The following is a 24,594-nucleotide window of genomic DNA, read 5'->3' on the forward strand; positions in this document are numbered from 1 at the left end:
CAACACTCCGTCACCATATCTGACAGTAGTCGCAGAAATACACTAAGGGCCATTACAATTGCCACACCAAGAAGAAATGCAGATGATAAACGGGTATTCATTGGACAAATATATTATACCAGAACTGACATGTGATTACATTTTCACGCAATTTTAGTGCATAGACCCTGATAAATCAGTACCCAGAACAACCACCTCTGGCAGTAATAACGGCCTTGATACGCCTGGGCATTGAGTCAAACAGAGCTTAGTTGGCGTGTACAGGTATAGCTGCCCATGCAGCTTCAACACGATACCACAATCAAGAGTAGAGACTAGCTTATTGTGACGAGCCAGATGCTCGGCCACCATTGACAAGACGCTTTCAGTTGGTGAAATATCTGGAGAATGTGCTGTCCAGGGCAATAGTCGAATATTTTCTGTATCCAGAAGGGCCCGTACAGGACCTGCAACATGTGGTCGTGCATTATCCTGCTGAAATGTAGAATTTCGCAGGGATCTAATGAAGGGTAGAGCCACGGGCCGTAACACATCTGAAATATAACGTCCACTGTTCAAAGTGCAGTCAATGCGAATAAGAGGTGACCGAGACGTGTAACCAATTGCACCCCATACCATCACGCCGGGTGACACGCCAGTATGGCGATGACGGATACACGCTTCCAATGTGCGTTCACCGCGATGTCGACAAACACGGATGCGACTATCATGATGCTGTATACAGAACCTGGATTCATCCGAAAAAATGACGTTTTGCCTTTCGTGCACCCAGGTTGGTCGTTGAGTACACCATCGCAGGCGCTCCTGTCCTTAATGCTGCGTCAAGGGTAACAGCTGCCATGGTCTCCGAGTCCATGCTGCTGCCAACGTCGTCGAACTGTTCGTGCAGATGGTTGTTGTCTTGCAAACGTCCCCATCCGTTTACTCAGGGATCGAGACTTGGCTGCACGATCCGTTACAGCCATGCAAATACGATGCCTGTCTTCTCGACTGCTAGCGATACGAGGCCGTTGGGATCCAGCACGGCGTTCCGTATTACCCTCCTGAACCCACTGATTCCATATTCTGGTAACAGTCATTGGATCTCGACCAACAAGAGCAGCAATGTCGCGATACGATAAACCACAATCGCGATAAGCTACAATCCGACCTTAATCAAAGTCGGAAACGTGATGGTACGCATTTCTCCTCCTTACACGAGGCATCACTACAACGTTTCACCAGGCAACGCCGGTCAACTGCTGTTTGTGTATGAGAAATCGGTTGGAAGCTTTCTTCATGTCAGCACGTTGTAGGTGTCGCCACTAGCGCCAACCTTGTGTGAATGCTCTGGAAAGCTAATCATTGCCATATCACAGCATCTTCTTGCTGTCGGTTAAATTTGGCGTCTGTAATACATCTTCGTGGTGCAGCAATTTTAAAGGCCAGTAGTGTATACACAGAGATCGTAGTACTACAGAAATGGCTGACTTAAGAAGGACCCCTTTAAGACATCGGGAACACTGAATTCAGTACTCTTCTCTGAGTTCCACGAGGTGGTTGCCTTTCAGAACGATAAGGTGCCTTGCATAGTGGAGAGAAGTGGAAGGGAGTGAGGGAGGGGGACATGTAGATTTGTCGAAACGCAACAAACACGGGGGGCATTACCAGCAAAATACTCAATCTGAATAATTTATTGAACATAAAACTCGTTAAAACCGAATCGAAATTTAAATCATTCAATTGCACATATTTGATAAATTGATCACTCTTAGTGTATTACACGTATGAAGGAATTATTGATGAGTTATTTATTTTTGATGAAATGAAATGAAATGTCGTGTGACGAGGGCCTCCCGTCGGGTAGACCGCTCGCCTGGTGCAAGTCTTTCGATTTGACGCCACTTCGGCGACTTGCGCGTCGATGGGGATGAAAATGATGATGATTAGGACAACACTACACCCAGTCCCTGAGAGGAGAAATCTCCGACCCAGCCGGGAATCGAACCCGGGCCCGTTGGATTGACAGTCTGTCACGCTGACCACTCAGCTACCGGGGGCGGATTTTGTTTCTGATGTGCACGTGTTTCCAAATTAATCTTGATGAAAGAGAATTTCATGCTTTCTTAATGTAATTACATGGAATACTCGAGTAAAACTGTTACGTAATTTCCGTTATATCCAGGATGCTTTATGCTTCCAAACTTGTTCTTTTTCTATTTGAAACTATAACTGCTTAATTCTTTCCGGAAGAATTCTGTTGCACTTCTCGCATCTGTCGTGTCTGTCATGTGCCACGTTCATCCATAAAAATCTATATGAAGACTATTTAAAATAAAGAACAACATAAATTTGCCCAGTCTTAGTATAAAACCGTATATCTCAAGTTCAAATTTATGTCGTAAACGGCTATAAGTACCAAAATCGTATATTCAACAATACGCCTATGTAAATGGGAAAGAAGATATGCATACAGTCAATATTACCGAAGGTTTATTACATCGAAGCCAACACATATTTCCGAACGGAGCCGTCAGCCAGCCCAGCTGCTGCTCTTCAAAAGATGCTTCACATGATGCAAGACGCATGAGTCCTTCCAATATATACCTGCATGAAATTATTATAAAAACATGATTACAGCCGGAGGAAGAAATAAGAGTTATGTTCTAGCGTGCAGCTAAGGTAGAGATGTATTTTGAGCGTCCATTGGGGGTTGATGATTCCATGTCGATGGACAATCCATGTACTTGAAACCGTTATCCTTCGAAATAGTTCGTCTGACCTACATGCGAACGTGTAAAATTGTAAAACATAGCCGGCCGCTGGTGGCCGAGCTCTTCTAGGCGCTTCAGTCTGCGACCGCTACGGTCACCGGTTCGAATTCAGCCTCGGGCATGGATGTGTGTGATGTCCTTAGGTTAGTTGGGTTTAAGTAGTTCTAAGTTCTAGGGGACTGATGACCTGAGATGTTAAGTCCCATAGTGCTTAGAGACATTTATTTGTAAAACATAAAAATGGGGCAGGCAGGTAAACTATTAACTCATATACTGAAGCGCCAAAGAAACTGGTATAGAGGTGCGTATTCAAATACGGAGATACGTAAACAGGCAGAACACGGCGCTGCGGTCGGCAACGCCTACATTAGACAAGTGTCCAGCGAAGTCGTTAGATCGGTTACTGCTGCAACAATGGCAGGTTATCAAGACTTCAGTTACTTTAAACGCGGTGTTACACTCGGCGCACGAGCGATGGCACACAGCATCTCCGAGGTAGCGATAAAGTAGGGATTTTCTCGTACAAACATATCACGGGTGTACCGTGAATATCAGGAATTCGGTAAAACATATCAATAATCTGGTACAATATCAAATTTCCGACATCGCTACGGCCGGAAAAAGATCGGGCGAGAACGGGACCGACGACGACTAAAGAGAATCGTTCATCGTGACAGAAGTGCAAATTGCTGCAGATTTCAATGTTGGGCCATCAACAAATGTCATCCTGTGAACCTTTCAACGAAACATCATCGATTTGGGCTTTCGGAGCCGAAGGCCCACTCGTGTATCCTTGATGGCTGCATGACACAATGCTTTATGACTCGCCTTGGACCGTAAACATCGATATTGGCTGCTGATGACTGTAAGCATGTTGCCTGGTCGGACGAGTCTCGTTCCAAATTGTATCGAGCGGATGGACGTCTGTTGGTATGGAGACAACCTCACGAATCCGTGGAATCTGCAATACAGCAGGGACTGTTCAAGCTGGGGGGAGGCTCTGTAATGGTGTGGGGCGCGTGCAGTTGGAGTGAAATGGCACCCCTAAAACTTCTATATGCGATTCTGACAAGTTGCACGTACATAAGCATCCAGTCTGATCACCTGCATCCATTCATGTCCATTGTGCATTCCAACGGACTTGGGCATTTCCAGCACGACGACACCCCACACCTCCAGAATTGCTACAGAGAGAGTTCAGGAACAATCGTCTGACTTTAAACACTTCCACTGGCCACCAAACTCCTCACATTTGAACATTATTAAGCATATTGCAACGTACTGTTCAGAGGAGATCTCCACCCCCTCGTTCTCTTACGGATTTATGGACAGCCCTGCAGGATTCATAGAGTCAGGTCCCTCCAGCACTACTTCAGTCATCAGTCGAGTCCATGCCACGTCATGTTGCGGCACTTCTGCGTGCTCAGGGAGCCCTACACGATATTAGGCAGGTGTATCAGTTTCTTTGGCTCTTTAGTGTATAGCCAATGCCATTATTTAGGCAACGCATTCAACATTTATTTTCTAAGAATAGTGTTTATTTTAAATTCTGACCGACCAGTAAGCTAAGGAACACTCAAAATTATGTGCGTCGGCTGTTTGCCTGTCTTACCACAGTAAAAAAAAAAAGGTCTTACTGTCTTTGTGCTCGTCGGCAGATACTGTTGGCGGTGCTTAAGGCAGCATCTTTACTACCGAACCATACATATGAATACCTGAAATAACGAAATTTTATCCCCGTGAATGTTAATAGAGAGAATGTTGTCCGCTTTCGAAGCTGTGTGAAATTATGTATCCAAATGTGAGCAAAAATGCAATTACAAGACGGCTGCATAATCACAAACACACTGTCGAACAAATCATGCCAGTAGAACCTCAGTCGTTAATCAGACACTCATTTGTGTCTAGTGTGCTGCGGTTGCTGAAGGGACAGTTCTTCATGGCACGAAATTATTACGACGATGGAAGCTTTGTGAAGCCATGCAGTTACGTGGATTCCTTACTGCTCAACAGTTATCCATAATTCATCGTCATTGTAAAGAATAGCGTTCCACGTCTATTCTTACTGTCACAAGATGGTCAAATAGAGGGAAAGGAGGAGAGTACGTAAGTATACGTGAACACAGTTAGGAGGCAGTACGTTACTGCGCTAACGTTCTGAACTACACCGAAGCAATGCTCCTACACCAGCAACATTCCGAAACTCTCCACTTCGTGTTCTGATACCGCACACGATCACACCAAGTACTTCAGGATTCAAGTACTCGCGTCTCTTTACATCGGAAGAAATACAATTTTTACGATTTTTGGGGATGAACTAATTTACCTCTTGAAGAAATGGTAGCTCATAATTCATTTAGTATCGATACTTGTATACTACCAACTGGTATCTTTCATAAACAGCAATTACAGATAAGTTGGTAAATTCTTTCCTTTCCCACTTCTTTATGTTTTTTTACCTCCTTCTCTTTTTCTTATCATCGTTAGAAGAGTCAATTTTAATTTTGTGCAACATGTACTTGTACACAGATCCATAATGTGCTCACATGCATAGTTAATTTTTGCTATCTGAAATCATGTGTGTTGTGTGTTATAGTAAAGTAGGCTCTTGCGATCCTTTACTTGTTTGCTGGGCACTAGAGCCTACTGAAATGGTGAAATAAAATAAATCAAATAAAAATGAAGACAGCTTTGTAATTGGTGCTACATAAATAATTGCATGGGTATTTACAAGCCATAGACAAAATGTAGCAAATGCTACGGGTCATCGCTGACTCACTGCAGATCTTCTCTGGGAAAAATTAAGAGTTACTTCTTTTGAACTCGAAATAAATATTTGTTTAAGATTATGTGTGCGTTACTGCGCAGTATATTTAAAGCAGTGGAAATAATAGATTACTGATACAAAACTACGTGTTTTCGAATGTTTGAAGAATGCAGTAGCTGTAATTCCACTTTCGTCAACGAAATACTGTGTGTTACGTTGATTCACAATGGTCTGTTGTTCATTACTACCAATATGCGTCAACATATTATGAGCGTGGGTGACCACAGGTTATTTAACGAACGGGGTACAACATATCTTCGTGTTTCCTCTAGCTGCCTCAATGTGTTTGAGGAAGTGTCAAGTAGTAAATCTTACAGCAGATATACAAAACCTACTACCCTTCTAAACCCACAGGACAGGACAGGTAGTTTAAATCGTGGAAAGGGGCCGAAATATGCGGCTGTCAGTTACACTGAAACATACAACCTTTTATTTGATCAAACTTAACACGAGCCAAGAAAAATTTAAAAAAAACACAGTTAATTAGCAGCTGAATGCGCCATACGTTCTCATGCCTTAAGGGCAAGACCACTTTAATTTAAAAGCGGCTGAAAGCCAACAACTTACAGCTCAACCAAAATCAGAAATTTTAAAGGAAAAGCCTTATCTTAAAACAGTTTCTTAATTAGGTTGAAGGCCCAAAGAATTTGACACATTAAGAGCAAACAAATTCAAAATCGGCTGAACGCCCAACACTTAAGACTCAATAACATTAATTTTAAAATTGCCAAAGACTTTACGTAAAACAGTTCTTAAGTTAGGCTGAAGGCCCTAACCATCCGACACCTTAAGGGCAAAACAATCGGTTAGCAGCCATACAAGTACAAACAACGAGAACAAACAAGCAAGGGCAGTACACCCAAGGATGCTCAGAAGTTCCGAGGGTCAGCCTGGAATTCAGACACTAACACCCGCTTAGGTGAGACAGGCAGTCGGCCCAACCATTGTTGATCTGACGACAACCCAACCGACAGATAGTCAACAGACCCACCGACAAACTCCTCTTCACCCAACCAGCACACAACAGGGAGTTCAATGGAACAACATAGAAGGTATTGGCGCCCACAACCACAACTGTCAAACTACACACTGTGCTGGACAGCGACAACACGATGTGGAAAATACACTGCCTGAATTTACGTCAATGGCCAAGGAAGGTACCTGGAATGTTAACGGCCGTAAGGCATAAGATTCCACAGGTGCCCTTCAAATAACCAAGTACAGTTGAACTCCACTGAAGGGTGGCTAAAATTTACCAACTTGAAAACACACATTGTTGCTCGCGGGAATATCTCAACAGCCGACAACGAACTCCTAACGACACGATGTGAACAATCGCGACTTGCCGGTAGATTAAGTCATAACTCAACCTTCATGTCCAGGATCGGTGATCCACGAACCTCGTAGCAATGGGAACAGCACCACACACTCTGACAGTGCATAGAGGCCGCCAGCGGGTCCGGCCAAATTACGCGCCACGGATATTTCGTCCCTGTTCCATACCAACTGACCACCTGCCCACACACAGCCTAGCCGGAAACTATAAGTGCCAGGCGAAAGATCGTCCAAGTTGCGAATATCGATACACACCGCTGCTGCCATCCACGGAAAGAAAGAATAACAGCATAATCGCGAAACCGCGGGAGAGTAAACACAGAATAGCAACCAAGGTGTAATCCAATGCATAGTATGAGCCAGCCACGGTGCAAATACATTAATTTTGAAATATACTTCTCCGTGAATAAGGAACGTTATTTGTGATTCAAAAGCTTGGTATCCCAGTGGTGATTAAAGTAAAATCGAAAAGATTAAAAAAGTAAGCAAGTGAAACCATACAAACCTGGAGACTGAGTGGAAACATTAGTATAACTGATGTAACCGTCAGAGAATTGTATCAGTTGGTTTCTAGCATTGAGCATCACCAATAGCGTGACCAGAACAAATTGACAAAATTATCGTACATAGCATGGCGAAGAATTTGCTGAACTGAGGGTGAACACAATAAAAAATATGTAGTGAATATTAAAAGTAATATTTTTTATTGCTAGTTACAACTTTCAACAAAATTTTGTTACCTTTAATCTTACGAAGATGACATGGGAGATATGATACTGCGTGAAGAGTTTGACAGAGCACTGAAAGACCTGAGTCGAAACAAGGCCCCCAGAGTGGACAACATTCCATTAGAACTACTGACTGCCTTGGAAGAGCCAGTCCTGACAAAACTCTACCATCTGGTGAGCAAGATGTAAGAGACAGGCGAAATACCCTCAGACTTCAAGAAGAATATAATAATTCAAATCCCAAAGAAAGCAGGTGTTGACAGATGTGAAAATTACCAAACTATCAGTTTAATAAGTCACAGCTGCAAAGTACTAACCCGAATTCTTTACAGACGAATGGAAAAACTGCTAGAAGCCGATAACGGGGAAGATCTGTTTGGACTCCGTAGAAATGTTGGAACACGTGAGGCAACACTGACCCTACGACTTATCTTAGAAGAAATATTAAGGAAAGGCAAACCTACGTTCCTAGCATTTGTAGACTTAGAGAAAGCATTTGACAATGTGGATTGGAATACTCTCTTTCAAATTCTGAAGGTGGCAGGGGAAAAATACAGGGAGCGAAAGGCTATTTACAATTTGTACAGAAACCAGATGGTAGCTATAACTGTCGAGGGGTATGAAAGGGAAGCAGTGGTTGGGAAGGGAGTGAGACAGGGTTGTAGCCTATCCCCGATATTATTCAATCTGTATATTGAGCAAGCAGTAAAGGAAACAAAAGAAAAATTTGGAGAAGAAATAAAAACTTTGAGGTTCGCCGTTGACATTGTAATTCTGTCAGAGACAGCAAAGGACCTGGTAGAGCAGTTGAATGGAATGGACAGTGTCTTGAAAGGAGGATATAAGATTAACATCAACTATAGAAAAACGAGGATAATGTAATGTAGTCGAATTAAGTCGGGTGATGCTGAGGGAATTAGATTGGGAAATGAGACCCTTAAAGTAGTAAAGGAGTTTTGCTATTTGGAGAGCAAAATAACTGATGATGGTCGAAGTAGAGAGGATATAAAATGTAGACTGGCAATGGCAAAGAAAGCGTTTCTGAAGAAGAAAAATTTTTTAACATCGAGTATAGATTTAAATGTCAGGAAGTCGTATCTGAAAGTATTTGTATGGAGTGTAGCAATGTATGGAAGTGAAACGTGGACGATAAATAGTTTAGACAAGAAGAGAATAGAAGCTTTCGAAAAGTGGTGCTACAGAAGAATGCTGAAGATTAGATGGGTAGATCAAATAACTAATGAAGAGATATTGAATAGAATTGGGGAGAAGAGGAGCTTGTGGCACAACTTGACGAGAGGAAGGGATCGGTTGGTAGGACATGTTCTGAGACATCGAGGGATCACCAAATTAGCATTGGAAGGCAGCGTGGAGGTAAAAACCGTAGAGGGAGACCAAGAGATGAATACCCTAAGCAGATTCAGAAGGATGTAGGTTGCAGTAAGTACTGGGGGATGAAGAAGCTTGCACAGGATAAAGTAGCATGGAGAGCTGCATCAAACCAGTCTCACGACTGAAGGCCACAACAACAACAACAACAATCTTTTGTAAAAGTCGTTAACACGAATGCATGATTCTACATTTACCCCATCGACACTCAGTTTGCTTCTAGCATCGGTTGTACAGGTTCTTCTCTGTTTAAAAATATTTTCAACGAAAATGATTTTGTGGCCGTAAAAGTATGAATTTGTTTCAAATGTGTCACGCACTAGCCGGTAACAGCGAACCATATAGTTATTGATTTGATTTTGCAAATCAGTAAATACATTAGTGATATGAACAGAATTCTGAAAATACTGAACCAAGTATGCTTTGGTACCGATATCGAACTCGGTAAAAGAAACCGAACACTTGGATACTCAGGTCACCACTCACGAATGAATTGTGAGTGAAAAATATTTTCACATAGCTGACGTGACCGCACACGTCACCTTCATACGATTGTTTTATTTCGCCGAAGAAATGGAATGAATGAAAAATTATAGACTGGCAAATCCATTGTGGAAGCCAGTCTGTTGTGGCACCATTAAGAGGATCGTGTTTCCAAAGGAGTAGCATTTCACAGAACGTGTCGGATTCTCGTCGTGGCCTGTCGAGACTATGACTTATTGTTAAGCAATATCGTTGCTCGTGTTGGTCGAGATTCCACGACTGCATGCGTATATGGAATCTAAGGGTTCAGGTTGTCCGTACATGATTGTTGAGTGACATCACGTACCTTGAGTGAGGAAGTGGTCTTGTTTTCGGCAAGACAAATATTTACACGGAAAATGCGATAACCCTGGAGGACCACCGACTGTCAAATGGCAACCACTGTTGGGGCTTCGCTTGACGCTGCCACAGAGACACACCGCCGACAATAATGCGCCTACAATGGCGCGCCATACGACAACATTTTACGTATGAGTGGAACCTCGTCGCCTTTACAGGCTAGTCTCGGTTCTGCGTGCTCGATGGACGTATCCATGTGTGGAAACTACTTGGGGAACAAACGCTGCCAGACTGTACTTGTCACCGTCATATGCGCTCAGTATCTGGCGTGATGGTTCTGGAAGCCATTGGGTACACAACACGATCACCTCTGGTTCACAAAGCCGTTAATTATGGAAGCAAGTTTTACATTTAAGAGGTATTAAGACAGATGACTGTGTCCTATCTTCGATTACCGGCACAATAACTGGGGAGCTCTGGCACAGAGATGAAACAGCAGCGAATGTGTACTCCTGTCAACCAAGCTCAGGTCGATTTGAACGCCCGACGAAATAGCACCATTGTAATAGAGGTGGTACCTCTGTGTACAACATTTTGCGTCCGCACTGCCCCAAATCATTTATAAATTTAATCATGTCTTCTTCCACCTACAATTTTTACATAAAATACGTAAATATTATCTGCTATCGCCCTGGTGTTGCAGTCTTACTGGCGGGAAGTTCAAACCTAGCAGTTCTAGCGTATTTTCCATAACGTGTGTTATAGACATCTACATCTACATCCACAAGGTTACTCTGCTACTCTCAGTTAAGTGCCTGGAAGAGGATTCATCGAACCATTTTCATACTACTTCTCTACCACTGCACTCTCGAGTGGCGCGTGGGATAAAGGAACGACTAAATCTTTCCGTTCGAGCTCTGATTTTTCTTATTTTATTATGATGATCATTTCTCCCTACGTAGGTGGGTTTCAACAAAATACACTCCTGGAAATGGAAAAAAGAACACATTGACACCGGTGTGTCAGACCCACCATACTTGCTCCGGACACTCGAGAGGGCTGTACAAGCAATGATCACACGCACGGCACAGCGGACACACCAGGAACCGCGGTGTTGGCCGTCGAATGGCGCTAGCTGCGCAGCATTTGTGCACCGCCACCGTCAGTGTCAGCCAGTTTGCCGTGGCATACGGAGCTCCATCGCAGTCTTTAACACTGGTAGCATGCCGCGACAGCGTGGACGTGAACCGTATGTGCAGTTGACGGACTTTGAGCGAGGGCGTATAGTGGGCATGCGGGAGGCCGGGTGGACGTACCGCCGAATTGCTCAACACGTGGGGCGTGAGGTCTCCACAGTACATCGATGTTGTCGCCAGTGGTCGGCGGAAGGTGCACGTGCCCGTCGACCTGGGACCGGACCGCAACGACGCACGGATGCACGCCAAGACCGTAGGATCCTACGCAGTGCCGTAGGGGACCGCACCGCCACTTCCCAGCAAATTAGGGACACTGTTGCTCCTGGGGTATCGGCGAGGACCATTCGCAACCGTCTCCATGAAGCTGGGCTACGGTCCCGCACTCCGTTAGGCCGTCTTCCGCTCACGCCCCAACATCGTGCAGCCCGCCTCCAGTGGTGTCGCGACAGGCGTGAATGGAGGGACGAATGGAGACGTGTCGTCTTCAGCGATGAGAGTCGCTTCTGCCTTGGTGCCAATGATGGTCGTATGCGTGTTTGGCGCCGTGCAGGTGAGCGCCACAATCAGGACTGCATACGACCGAGGCACACAGGGCCAACACCCGGCATCATGGTGTGGGGAGCGATCTCCTACACTGGCCGTACACCACTGGTGATCGTCGAGGGGACACTGAATAGTGCACGGTACATCCAAACCGTCATCGAACCCATCGTTCTACCATTCCTAGACCGGCAAGGGAACTTGCTGTTCCAACAGGACAATGCACGTCCGCATGTATCCCGTGCCACCCAACGTGCTCTAGAAGGTGTAAGTCAACTACCCTGGCCAGCAAGATCTCCGGATCTGTCCCCCATTGAGCATGTTTGGGACTGGATGAAGCGTCGTCTCACGCGGTCTGCACGTCCAGCACGAACGCTGGTCCAACTGAGGCGCCAGGTGGAAATGGCATGGCAAGCCGTTCCACAGGACTACATCGAGCATCTCTACGATCGTCTCCATGGGAGAATAGCAGCCTGCATTGCTGCGAAAGGTGGATATACACTGTACTAGTGCCGACATTGTGCATGCTCTGTTGCCTGTGTCTATGTGCCTGTGGTTCTGTCAGTGTGATCATGTGATGTATCTGACCCCAGGAATGTGTGAATAAAGTTTCCCCTTCCTGGGACAATGAATTCACGGTGTTCTTATTTCAATTTCCAGGAGTGTATTTTCGCATTCGGATGAGGAATTTGGTGATTGAAATTTCGTGTATAGATCTCGCCGCAAAGAAAACCGCATTTGTTTCAGTGACTGCCACCCCAACTCGCGTATCATATCAGTGACACTCTCACCCCTATTGCGCGATAACACGAAACGAGCTGCCCTTCTTTACACTTTTTCGATGTCCTCCGTCAATCCTACCTGGTAAGGATCCCACACCGCGCAGCAATATTCCAGCAGAGGACGGACAAGTGTAATGTAGGCTGTCTCTTTAGTGCGTTTTCTACCATATTTTGAGACAATGTTTCATTGTGGGAACTATTAAAAGCATCTCGCATTGATATCTGTACTAAATTTCGAGCTTCCGTGAAACTTTTATGTACTTCTGTATTTGGCATGTTTTTTTCGTTGCTTCTGCAACAGTGTTCTGACATCTTTTGTGTACCATGATGGATCAGTCACGTCTCTTATTAACTTATGCGGTATGAATCTATCTATTGCTGTCGATACTGTATCTTTGAATTTGAGCCATATCTGGTTTAGACTTACATAATTAGCTTGGAAGGAATGGAGACTCTCTCTTAGGACGGCATCAAGAGAATTTTAAAATGTTTAAAATAGATATATTGTGCGTTTATTTTTAGTGGTTTTCGTTGATATGGATCCCTGTATCCGTCATGATGCTCTCTATTAAATCGGGATTATTTATGGCTAAGAGGTCAAGTGTGTTTTCGCAACCGTTTACAATTCGTGTGGGCTCATGAAATAACTGTTCAAAGTAATTCTCAGAGAAACCTTTTAGTACAATTTCGGAAGATGTTTTCTGTCTACCACCGGCTTTGAACATGTATTTTGTCCAACAAATCGAGTGTAGATTGAAGTCTCCACCAATTATAAATGTAGTGGGGTAGTTTTTGCCCGGTAGAAAAAATTCGGTAATCGTTGTTAACTTTTTTTTTATAAGATCTTCTTTAAATAGTTACTGATGTTTAAGTAGCATCCAGAACCTGACATTGTGTTTTAGCACAATGTTAGCAGGGCCAATCCTTTTTCCGTAATGTGCTCACAGAAAGCAGCGGTCATTTACGAAAACAAGAAATAAATTTTCGTTGACTTTTCATTCTCAACACGCCTTTTCTCGATAGAAAGATGTTGAAAAAGGATCAAGAATTTGAAAATATCAATATGCCCTATGACTTTTATTCCAAAAAGTCACATATAATACTAAGACTTGAATGTTTGGGTTAATTTTTTCTGAAAAATTAAAAACTATTACGGAATATTCTGTAAGAAATCATTAAAAACAATAAATATTGTTTTCAAAACTTTAAAATATGAAGACTAGATTACATTACTTTCTAAATGTGGGCATAAAGTACCTCTTTCCCCCTTCGTATTGCGTGGGAAAATAAAGAAGTGAATGGCACTGGAGAGAGAAGAACATTAAAACACAGCTTGCCTAAATACAGCAATAGACTGATAAGAGTAGTGAGTGGTGAAGGAACAGCTAGTTAGGTGTAAGACAGAAGTGGCTAAGACAGAACTGGGATATAAATTGTAGAGGGAGATAAAGTTTCATATAGATGTAGATCCCAATAGTTAAACAAGACCTGCACGAGCGTGTACAACTGCATCGACCCATTCTTCAGGCTGAAGAATATTCTTATACAAATGCACTGAGGTGGCGAACCTAAAAGTCGCTGAAAGTCCTCTGCACTTGTGTTGTGCCATGCTGCCTCTATATCCGCCGATGAATGTGACAATGATGTAGCTTGAAGAGTTTGTGTACGAACTGACCTCTCTGTTATATTTCACTAATGTTCGAAGGGATTAATGTAGGGCGATCTGCGTGAGGGAATAATTCGCTCGAATTGTCCAGAATGTTCATCAAACTATTAGCGAAAAATTGTGGCCCAGTGACATGACACATTGTCATCCATAAATATTCCGTCACTGTTTGGGAACATGAAATCTATGAAAGGCGGCAAATGGTCTCCAAGAAACCGAGCATAGCAATTTCCAGTCAATGATAGATTCAGCTGGCCCAGATGATCCAGTCCATTCCATGTGAACACAGTCCTTTTCATCACGGAACCATCACCCGCTTGCACGGTCCCTTGCAACAATTTCCGTCTATGGGTTTGTGAGACCTGCGCCAGACTCGAAACCTACCACCAGCTCTTACCAACTGAAATCCGGGCTCATTTGATCACGTCGCTGTTTTCCAGTCGTCTAGCGTCCAATGGATACGGTCACGAGCCCATGAGAGGCGCTGCAGGCGATACCGTGCTGTTAGCAACGGCACTCACGTCGGACGTCTGCTGCCATACCCCACTAACTCCAGATATCGTCGCAGTGTCCTAACGGGTACGTCAGAGCATCCCACATTTATGTCTGAGGTAATTTCACACAGAGTTCCTTGTCTGTTAGCACTGACAACTCTAAGCAAACGCCGCTGCCCCCTACCACACACTTGACTTTGTGGTTGTAATGTTGAATTCCCAGATGATTTCCGAAATGGAATGTCCCATGCACCTAGCTCCAACTACCATTCTGCGTTCAGAGTGTATTAATTACCGTCTTGCGACCTTTATCACGTCGGAGACCTTTTCACATGGGTCACCTGAGTACAAATGACAGCTCCGAGAATGCACTGCCTTTTTTGCCTTGTTTACGTGATACTACCGCCATCCGTAAATGTGCATATTCATACTCCATTAGTTTTTTCGCCTCACTATGAATGATTACTTTTGTTCTCGATCATATAAATCTATGAAGTAGGATACATAAAGTTCATTAGGATTGTTTCTGTGATGTCGTCGCAGTCAGTACCAAATGAGGCGATACTTCCTACTGGAGTGGATTAATTATTTTGCTCTTGTCCGGATCCATACGGCAACAGTTTATTGCTCCGCCACTGCTGGCCACCTTTCTTTTTATTTTGGCATCCCGCAGAGGTACACCTCAGATTCTTCCTGTACAATTTCTTTCATACTAATAAATTTCTAATTCTATTTGCCCTTATGAGGAGCATTTTCTATTTGAAACACGTATTGAGTGTGTTAAGAGCAAATGTGTTTTTCTTAGTAAGTTCTGCCAGTGAATCATGACCTCTACTACTTCTGTAATATACAAAAAGCTCCTACTCAAAAATTGTTACATACCTTTTAAGCTACTTTCGCATAAATATTTTCCTCCTCATCTACTAGAGATATTCTAATTCTGTATCAGACTGTGGACATTTTGGCGAATAAGGCAAAACTTTTAACAAGTAATATATTTTACATTTCTTTTTAAAACAATTCCCGCTATTCTGTTACTGATTTGTTCAGTATACCATACATATTTTTTTAAATTTTCTTTCTTGCAATAAATTCAGGATCTAAATTTCCAAACTGTTTTCGTTTCATTTCGCGTTGTTCTACCCCTAATCTGGCTTCACTGACTTAACGTAGCCACTATCAGACCCTAAGGTTGTGCAGTTTGTTTTCCCAAAATCAGCAGAAAACGAAACGGTTGGATTTCTAAGTTTCATATCGTTTCTTATCTAGCGAACGTTATATAGCAAACTGCAAGCGCCAAAGCTGTTGTTATCTCCACCTTCGTCCAAATCGATTTCAGACAGGGAGAGGGGGGGGGAGGGGGAAGATTAATGCGCTCGCCATCCTTTTCATGGTTCCACATGCTCTTCGCCTGCAGCAGGTTCCAGCACTTGCGCACTTGCGAAGTAAACACTTTCGATTTGCAAGAGTGGAAGGAATACATGAGAAACACTAAAAAGGAGAAGGGACAGGATGATAGGACACCGGAAAAAACATTAGGGAATGACTTCCACCCAGCTGTGACATAGTCGCGATTATGAACAGTGATCCAATAAAGTCAAATGTTTTCTTCAAAAAAATGGCCCTGAGCACTATGGGACTCAACTGCTGAGGTCATTAGTCCCCTAGATATTAGAACTAGTTAAACCTAACTAACCTAAGGACATCACAAACATCCATGCCCGAGGCAGGATTCGAACCTGCGACCGTAGCGGTTTTGCGGTTCCAGACTGCAGCGCCTTTAACCGCACGGCCACTTCGGCCGGCAAATGTTTTCTTATTCCAGTCTTTGATCACAATATAAATTCCTCTGACGTGACTAGTTTCAGTCAGTAAAGACCATCTTTAGAACTACAATATAAAAAAAATTTACAAATAATGGTCATTCTATCTTTCAAAACAATATAACATTTCATATCACAATAAACTCTCATACAAACTAGGAAATATACAAATAAAATAAGGTAAATCGTACCTGTTCTACATCATGCCCTAATGTGATAAAGCTATAATGGCATCGTGAAAACATTCATACAATCAGCAAAGCATCGTCACGCAGAACTAAAATATAATGAAAAATGGACCACATCGTCCTCACAGTCATTTCGCAACTGGCGTTACTGTACAAAACCTACTGAAATGCAGTAGTTTCCAGAAAACTGTTTGCCTACATTCTTCATAGATGTCGTTACTGTGGGCTTACATGTATTGTTCATTTATAGAAGAACCTCAATATGATAAACAATCTTAGGTAAAATTAATGTACAAAACTTTTAAGTTAAGATAACTATTACAGAAACCAATTGTGATAATGTAAAAGTTAACCATACAAAATTATTAAAAGGAAATACATGAAGGTAATAGGTCTGACACTTTTATGATGAATTTACGGTCAATAATAAAATATGCGTACTACACTGCCTATAGCAACCTATAAATTACCTATGAAAGATAAAATGTCTATATGACAAAATAACTGAAGAAAAGACAGATTAATGATTAGCGCCCTCTGTTGGCTAGGATGCCAGGATGTTACGTGGGCGCGCAGCAATCGTAAGAACTTAACCACTAGAGGGCTTTTCATGCATTGTCTCCCACAGAAAACGTTTACACAACATACTGTATTAACAGACAAAAAATAAAATTATATAGCCTGACCATACAATCCATGAATAGGTAGGACATAATCAGTTACAGTATTAGATTGACGAATGTATGGAAGTAAGGCAAATGCCTACTGTTCTCAACATAATTCATCAAGCAAGGCTAGGTATAAATACGCGAGGCATTAAATGGTTGTCGTAGTATGTTAACGAAGAAAGCAAAGTAGGCGTTTGGCACATAATCTCTTTGTCTATTGAGTGCCCTAGTGGGTTCATGCTTTTTGGCCTTGTAAATCTCTTAATTCTCCAACAAGTCGAGATCGCATACAACTATCAATACTGCCTATAGTGTGGTCGGTTTCTGCTAAATGCATTCCCAATGCTCTTTTGTTATGTGACTCCAAACGTTCTCTAAACCTTATTTTAAAAGAACGGCCGGTTTGACCTATATAAAATTTATCACAACCTCTACAAACGATCTTGTAAACCGCAGAGGCATCAAATTTATCAGAATTATTACTCAAATTATGTTTTACACCGAATTTATGAGGGTTGTGAACTTGAAAACCACATCTAACTTTAGATTTCCTGAAACAGTTTTCTATTTGTTGGAACATTATTCTTTAAAATATCATTGGAATAGTTTTCAGTTTTTCTTTATTACTTCTTTTTTCTGGGTGATTGTGGGTGTGGCTACTATTTCCTTTCTGTTTTTTATCTCACTGTACGGGTGCATAACGTCATTTGCAGAAAAAATGTTGGCTACTGCAATTTGCTTAAAAATACTAAGTTCTTGACGTATTTCATTGTCCGCCAATGGTAATCGGAAGGGGCGGTGGATCGTGCAAATGCCCTTTTATATCGTGGCGGATGGCACGAACTGGCACCGATAATAGTACCTATACATGTAGTCTTTATCAAAATCGAAAATTTATGTATGCTATCCACCTTCTTAATAGCAATATGTAAATAGATAATGGAGCCTGCTTTTTTATTAATGTAGTAAAAGCTATTTTTTGGTGCATGTTACCTATGGCTTGAGCAAACGTGGTAACCTCATTTTCGTCACCCTCTAACTGTAGCAAGATGTCATCAACATAGCGTTTATAATATATAGTCTTCTCTTTTAGTTGTGGAAACTTAGCAAAGAACTTACATTCTAAGTTGTTCATAAAAATGTCTGCTAACGTACCAGCCAAACTGTTACCCATCCCAAGACCATCTTGTTGATATATTTTGCCATTGAAGGTAAAAAAGTGATAAGTTAACGCAAATTCTAAAAGTTCTATTAATTCTGTGTATTCAGCAGTACTAATCTTGTTATGAATTAGCAGGTTACATTTAATGATCTGAATCGTTTCCTTTATAGGGACACTACTGTAGAGGTTTTTTTCATCTAGGGATGTTAGTGTCCCATCATTTGGAATATGTATATCTTTAATCGCATTAGCGATGCCAGAACTGTTTTTCACCCCAAAATTGATAGTGAACGTTTACACGACTTTAAGTTTATTGTGAAGAAACGTATTTACTTTACAAAATTACGATGACAGATTGTTAACGATTGGTTGGACAGGGTTTCCCTTCTTATGTATCTTAACTTGCGATCTCAGTTGAGGCAGCTTAGGATTCATTATTTTTAGCGATTTCTTTTCGTAATTGTTCAGCAGAAATGATTCAGCAGAAATTGGGGGCAGTCTACCTTTTTCCGTAAGTCTATCTGGAACTTCCATGTCGAGTCTTTGAGAACTTCTATTATCTCATTTTCTGAAAATAATTCCTCGGTTTTTCTAATGTAATCCTCTTCATATAGGAGGACCGCTGTAATATCCTTGTCTGCGTGAATGACCATTGCCTTCCCTTATTCTAACGTTGTATTAAGATCATTCAAGGTACGACTTTCACGACGGACGGCAGTAGAAGATTTACTCTGACTGGATAAAGATTTATTAACTTTAACGGCTGTGTCCGCAACTTCTAGTTTCCTGATCTTAGCTGCTTCACACCCCATTTTAGTTTCAACTATGACTCTTTTAATGGTTCGGTTATTAGGATTTGGAGTAACATTATGCTGTAAACCTTGGTTCAGCAAAGTATTTTCATCCTCATTCATTTCCATATTTGTCAAGTTAGCTTCCCTATAATAAAAGCATTGTTGTCCAACGCCACTTTTACTTTTTACCACATTAGCCTTCTGACGCAACAGCAGTATGCCTAACTTTTTGTTATGCCTCTTTTCTATTCTTTCCAGTCAATCCCTACTCAGCTGGAAATTTCTTGCCAAACAAATTGAAACGGAGTACTATACAGTTCGTTATTTAATCACAAATGTAAATCGAAAGATTCTTTACTTAACAAGTATTTATGTTTATACTAGTCACGTAATTGGGCCCTAATCCAGTTCATCTCACTTTTGGCATTGACAAGGTGAGGGCTGACCGCTGTTTGATTTTCACTTTCGCATAGTTCGGTGAGACACCTGCAGCAAGACACTGCTTGTTGAATCTAATATTCATTACCTCAGTACTGATTTTCTGCTTTAGTTTACAGAGCCTTTTGAGTCTGTCGTAATCCAGACACGGCAATAGTTTCACCAGCTGCGACATAGTTACGAATATGAACAGTGATCCAATACTGTCAAATGTTTCTTTAATCCAGTCTTTGATCACAATATAAATTCCTTCGACTATGACCGGTTTCAGTCAGTAATGACCATCTTCAGAACTACAATATAAAAACATTAACAAATGGTGGGCAATCTATCTTTACGAAAAATATAGCATTTCATATGACAATATACTCTCACACAAACTGGGAAATGTACAGAAAGATAAGGTAAAGCGTACCTGTTCTACACCATGTCCTCATGTGATAAGGCCGTAGTCGCATCGCCAAAACATCAACAAAGTACGTCACATAAAACTAATCCATAGGGTAAAATCGGCCATATCGTCCACACAGTCATTCCGCAACTGGTGTTACTGTACAAAACCTACTGTAACGCAGTAGCTACCAGAAATCTGCTTGCCTACGTTCTTCATAGATGTCGTTACATGTATTCTTCATTTATATACGAACCATGATCTGATAAAAACAAATTAGGTAAAATACATCTAGCAGACTTCAAATTTTGATAGCTGTTATAGAAACCAACCGTGATAATATAAAAGACGAATACAGTTAACCATACAAAATTATTAAAAGGAAATATATGGTGATAATAGGTCTGACACTTTTGTGATGAATTTACGGTCAGAAATAAAATATGCGTAATACACTGCCTACAGAAACCTATAAATTACCTATGAAAGATAAAATGTCTATATGACAAAATAACTGAAGAAAAGACAGATCAATGATCAGCGCCCTATGTTGGCTAGGCCGCCATGATGTTACATATGTGCTCAGCGATCGTAAGAACTTAACCATTAAGGGGCTTTTCATACATCGTGATATGTATCCCACAAAAAAGTTATATATATAACAGTTATCGAAATTTAAAATTCTGCTACATGTATTTTACCTAATGTGTTTTTATCAGATCATGGTTCTTATATAAATGAGGAATACAGCTAAGCCTACAGTAACGACATCTATGAAGAATGTATGCAAACAGATTTCTGGTAGCTACTGCATTCAGTAGGTTTTGTACAGTAACGCCAATTGCGAAATGACTGTTTGGAGGATGTGGCCAATTTTACATTATATTGTAGTTCTGCGTGATGATGCTTTGCTGATTGTATAAATGTTTTGATGATACCATTACGGCTTTATCACATTAGGACATGGTGTAGAACAGGTACGCTTTATCTTATTTTATGTGTACATTTCCCAGTTTGTATGAGTGTTTATTGAGATATGAAATGCTATATTGTTTTGAAAGACAGACTGCCGACTAGGTGTAAATTCTTTTATTTTGTCGATCTGAAGACGTTAATTACTGACTGAAACCGGTCATCGTCAAAGGAATTTATGTTGTGATTAAAGACTGGAATAACAAAAAGAAAGACTTCAATGGTACTAGAGGAAACTGTTAGAGCGAAAACTACAGAAGAAGAAAATATTGGAATACATACAGCATATAATTGAGGATGTAGGTTGCAAGAGCCACTCTGAGATGAATAGCTTGGTACAGGAGAGGAATTCGTGACGAGCCGCACTAAATCAATCAGAAGTCTGATGACTGATCACTCAAAAAACGAAGGGTCGTGTAAAATCGTTTCCCATCATTAATTTCCACGACCTCGCCTCTGCAGCTAGGATTATGTCGATGTTTGGACATACATAGTTTTTTCCGCAGTGAAAAGGATGAATCGCAGACAATGACTGTAACATATAAGCTTATTTTCGAAACAGCAGTGCTCAGAAAGTGGTACCAGAAATTGATGCTTTAGTGAGAAGCAAAATAAGTTTAATTCATTGACATCCAGTGTTTTTGTTTTTAACGTGTGAATAAAATAACCCCGAAATACAAGTCGATGTGAATATAAACTTCATCTGAATACGACATTCATTATAAGGCAGCATCAGTCTTATGAAATACATTGCTTCGTAGTTTGTCGGTACATGTTCTTCGCATCATCAATTAAATGAAATGCAAGTTTCATTACTTAGTCATTTCTCTTCAATGCACCATTGTTAGGAAATCGGTTTGCCACGAAAGGTATTAATTAGCCACAGCGAAGCGATACGTATCCATAGAACTGACTCTAGTTGTCGTAGAATGGCCTCATTGACAATAGTTTCTCGTGTCGAGCTTACTTGTTCCGCTTCCTCTTCCTCCTCTGCTCTTACCATCCCTTCCCCCACCGTTATTCATCTTGATCCGGCTGGCTAGTTACCAAATACTGAGTTGTGAGAGCGAGCCAACTTGAACGAGCAGGTCGGTGAACACGCGTAATTTAAATTCTTCAAAATATGAATCTGGAGGTGTTGTGGCATCCTGCTTAAATCCCTCTTGGTATTCCGCTGAATTTTCATATATTTGTTCCACTTGAAGATGGTACTCGATGTACCTCTCACGAAGAGATAAAGGAAGTGGGATACGTGGCCTGCTGCTCCATCGATGTGTGTACATTGAAGAGGAAAATTTTATGACCACTTAAATAGATCGTACGTCCGCCTCGGGAACGAAATACATCACTGATTCCGCCTGTCAGGGATCCGACAGATTCTTGGCGGGTTTGGCAAGGTATGCGGCGTTAGATTTTTGTACACACGTCACATAATTCGTGTAAATAATTGGTCGCTGATTTGCGTACGCGGAGGTGGCACGCGACAGCGAGTAAGATGGGTTCCATAGGATTTACGTATAGCGAATTTGGTCGACGAGACATCAACGTGAGTTTACTACAATGCTCCTCAGACCACCGTTGCACTGTTATGGCTCTGAGACACGGATAATTATACTGCTCATAGATGACATCAGCATCGTTGAAGACTTCAAGCGTGAAGGAATGCAGGTAGTTCGCAGCTGTCAGCGTGCCTTCGACTATTACCACTGTTCCCATGCCAGCGCAGGAGAATGTCTTCCATAGCGTGATACCGCTCCCACCAGCCTGCGTCTGTGGCGCGTTGCACTTTTCGAGCCGCCGTTCACGTCGATGCCGGCGTTTGTGGAGACGACCGCCGACCTAGTGTAGCAATAATATTCAGCCGAAGATCCGACATGTTCGACGGTAGAATCCTGATGGTCCCGTGCTCAATGAAATCGTAATTGAATCAACATTTGAACACGTAGGGGTGGTCCACTGCGGTCCTCTATATTCCACAATGTACGCAATAGTTTGCTCCGAAACACTTGTGCGTACGCCAGCACTGGGCACTTTCGGCAGAGTTCCCACAGATCACCATTTGTCATACTTAACAGGTCAGTCAAACCACCGAACCCCACGTTTTGTGAGGAGTCGTGGATGCCCAATCATTGAGTGCGTCGTGGCAGTTTCAATCTTCTTCGCTCACTTTCCGTAGATGCTCGCGACAGTACCACGTGAACATTCGGGCAGCTTCGCCGTTTCCGAGATGCTCGTTCACAGGCTCTGAGTGATAATAATGTCCCCTTTGTCCAAGTCGCTTATCTCACTGTATTGCCCTATTAGAAGCCCATATCTTCGCTACGGCGATCTCTCGTTTGTGTCTGTTCGGCTTACATAATTTCCTTTTGTATCACGTGCCCGGAACGCTACTGCTTGGCGTCCAACGTCGCGGTAAGAAGTGGTCATAATATGTGTTTATATATACACAATGAAGAGGCGAAGAAACTGGTATACCTGTTTAATATCGTGTAGGGTCCACTCGACCACGCAGAACTGCCGCACCACGACGTGGCAGGGACTGGACAAGTGTTTGAAGTAGTGCCAGAGGGAATTGACACCATGAATGCTGCAGGACTGTCCATATATCCGTAAAAGTACGTTTCAAGGGATACCAGATATGCTCAATAGTGCTCATGTCTGGCGAGTTTAGTGTCCATCGGAAGTTTTTAAACTCAGAAGAGTTCCTGGAGCCACTCTGTAGCAATTCTGCTCCTGTGTGGTGTCGCATTGTCCTGCTAGAATTCCCAGAATCCGTCGGAATGCACAGTGGATATGAATGGATGCAGCTGATCAGACAGGTGCTTACGTACCTGTCACGTGTCAGAGTCGTATCTAGACGTATCACGGTTCCCATGTCACTCCAACTGCACACGCCCCACACCCACACGCCTCCACCAGCTTCAACAGCCCCTGCTGACGTGCAGGGTCAATGGATTCTAGGCAACATGTTTCCAATCGCCAACAGTTCAATGTCGGTGTTGGCGGGCCCAGGTGACGCATAAAGCTTTGTGTCGTGCAGTCATCAAGGAAACACGACTGGGCCTTCGGCTCTGAAAGCCAATGTCGGCGATATTACGTTAATTGGTTCGCACGCTGACGATTGTTGGTAGCCCAGCATTAAAGTCTGCACTGATTTGAGGAAAGGTTGCACTTCTGACACTCTGAACTATTCTCTTCTGTCGTCGTTGGTCCCGTTCTTCCAGGATCTTTTCTCGGAAGCAGTGATGTCGGAGGTTTGATGTTTTACCGGATTTCTGGTATTCAGGGTACACTCATGAAATGGTCGTACGAGAAAATCCCCGCTTTATCGCTACCTGGGAGATGCTGTGTGCCATCGGTCGTGCGCCCACTGAAACACCACGTTCAAGCTCACTTAAATCTTGCGATCTAACAACCTGCATCAGACACTTGTTGTCTTATATAGGCATTGCTGACCACAGCGCCATATTCTGCCTGTTTACACATCTCTGTATTTGAATTCGCATGCATATACCAGTTTCTTTGGCGCTTCAGTGTATGTATAAAAATTCTGAGGTTACTAGACTTACTTTTGCAACGAACACATTGAAAAGCGGTGGTACCAGGTTACAAAATGGAATCCTTGT

The sequence above is a fragment of the Schistocerca piceifrons genome, chromosome 7 (genome assembly GCF_021461385.2).
Source record: "Schistocerca piceifrons isolate TAMUIC-IGC-003096 chromosome 7, iqSchPice1.1, whole genome shotgun sequence".
Classification (NCBI taxonomy): domain Eukaryota; kingdom Metazoa; phylum Arthropoda; class Insecta; order Orthoptera; family Acrididae; genus Schistocerca; species Schistocerca piceifrons.